Genomic DNA, 2,506 nt, shown 5'->3' with positions numbered 1-2,506 from the left:
TTGGAAGCTGCATATGAACTAGGTTCTCACTGATTAGACATCTAACTATCTGATTGGTAAGTGCACATTTAGAATTTTGCATGTACACTTGCGCACACAAGCTTATGGATCCATACACATTTGGAGACCGAGAGCCAAGTGTTGCTCTCATGTACATTGCAGTAAATATGGAATAATTCCACAAACTTCAAAGGTATTATTTTAGTTTTACACCAGCATAACCAAGAGCAGAATTCAGCCACAGGTTGAGACCCCTTTGACATCAAATCCAGTTGTTACTTTATGATCTCAGGGAATAGTTATAAGAAAAGGAACTGTAGCCTAGTGTTTAGAGTATGCAACTGGGAACAAGGGTTCTAATCCAAGTGCATTGATATTATCAGGCAAATCACCTAACCTCTCTCTCTCAATTTCTCCATCAGTAAAATGAGGATAATAAATTGTCGGTACCCATGAAGGGTGTTGAAAAGGTTAATCAATAAATGTGTTTTTCAGCACTTTGAAAAAAATCAAAAGCTTTATTGTATGTATGTGCTAAAATGTGTATTAAGATTCTGTACATTTTTTTTTTAACAAAACCACTTGCAATTTAACTGTGATAATGACACCTTTAAGAGATGGAGCACGATAGCCTGAGACTGGGTGGGGTACTTCCTTCCTGACACACTTTCTCAATAAATGAGTAGTAAGAAACAAGTAGGTCGTTTATTGAAAAGGGGGAGGGGAAAACCTTTTCAAAAGAAATGTATAAAATCTGACACCCAAGCTATGTCCTCAAGTCACAACGTTTGATCAGTCTGTGGATGATCAGAAGTACTCAGATACTACAACAAGGAGCATCACAGATTTAAAAATAGCTAGGGCTGCGTACAATTGAATGGTTGTGGTTAGATATACAAGGAGCGGGGATGACATGAAAGTGTGAAAGCTGTGGATCCAAACACCACGGCCTTTGCCGAGCTCAGGTGCTTGTCAGAGACAAGGCAGCCAGTTTGAGTCACAAGACATTGAGCCTGGGGAGCCTGCCTGGTTTTCATTGAAAGTTCTGACAGAATTGACACATTCCCATGAAATATTTCAATTCCCTCAAATCGTCATTTTCCAATAGAAAACTTTCATTGGAAAAATGTTAACCAGCTGTACTTCATATTAGATAGCACTTCACATTGATTTCATTTACTGCTGTGAGCGTTCAGACGTTCAGCAAATCGGATCCCAGGTGTCTCAAGAAAATGAGGAATATGATTAGTGGCCATCTGTGAAAAGTCCGGTCCTTGGATTACTGCTGCAGAGACACCTTATCACAAGCGCATGTGAGAGCACGTGCTCCCTCGGACTCTTCCCCACCACTCCGTTTGCATTGGGCTGGTGAGCCTCCTCCTCCTTGCCCACTCCCCCCTCCGTATGCATGGTCGCCCTTCCCCTTGCAGTTCGCTGCTCCCTGCCCATCTGGCGTGGTCCTCCTCTCCTAGCATTTTGCTGCCCCACCCCCCAGTTTTGTTACCTGCCTTTTCTGCCCTGCCCAGAGCTCCCCCTCACTTTGCTGTTTGATAAATTCACCGCCCTGCCCCCCCCCCACACACACACTGTTTGGTACTCTCCTTCCCTGCCCAGCCCAGGTCTCCCCCTTCCCTGTTTGTTTCCTGTCTAGGCCCCTGCCTATTACTGTTTGTTCCCTGCATCCATTGCCCCACTCACTCCAGGCACCTGCACATTCCCAGCACTTGTGATTCCCCCCCTCCACTGCACCCTCTCACACCTACATCTGCCCCTCACTCCCAGAGCAGCTGGTATTCCCAAAACTGCCTTCTATGACCCCTACCTTCTTTGTTTAATTTACCCCCTCCCACCCCTCATTTTCTGATTACACCCTCTCCCCCACACATGTAGGCTAATGGGTAGGAGGAGTCACCCTCCATTTTCCCTACCCCTACCTTTCCCTTTATCATTTCTAGCCTCCCCTCAGGTATCTGTCCCGTCACCTGCCCTCAATGGCAGAGCCCAACTTGGCCACACACAAGGCTTCTGCTCTTGCGGCTTCATCTGTGGATGGAAGGTGGCAGACCAAGGGAGAGGAACCTTAGTTGCCCCACCTCAGTTTTCCCCCCCAACCCCACTTCTGGGACCAACAGCACCCCCTCTGGTGTGGCAGCAGGCACAGGCAGGGACTTCACTGCCAAGCTCCTACCACCACCACCACAGAAACCCCTTTAGTTGGCAAAAAGAGCCCAGGGTAGGAAAAAGGGCAAGACCACCATGTAGAAGGCTCTTTCCATGGGGGCAGCTATCACTGGCATGGCCCAGCCATCGGCCATGGCTCCCCCTGCCCTCCCTTCCACCAGCTCCAAGGACGCTCGCTCCTCAGCCCCCAAAGCGTAAGCCCAGGTGGCTGCGACCCCACCTGCCGCCCCATCATCATCTGTCACATCCCTCTGCCCACTTCCCCACTGTGGAATTGGCTCAATCTAGTGGCCAGGGTGTCTGACCAGTTGTGGAGGTGGACGTG

The sequence above is a fragment of the Terrapene carolina genome, unplaced genomic scaffold, assembly GCF_002925995.2.
Source record: "Terrapene carolina triunguis isolate 2854851 unplaced genomic scaffold, T_m_triunguis-2.0 Scaffold23, whole genome shotgun sequence".
Taxonomy (NCBI): domain Eukaryota; kingdom Metazoa; phylum Chordata; order Testudines; family Emydidae; genus Terrapene; species Terrapene triunguis.
The sequence above is the reverse complement of the archived record's forward strand: the minus strand, read 5'-3'. Positions refer to the sequence as shown.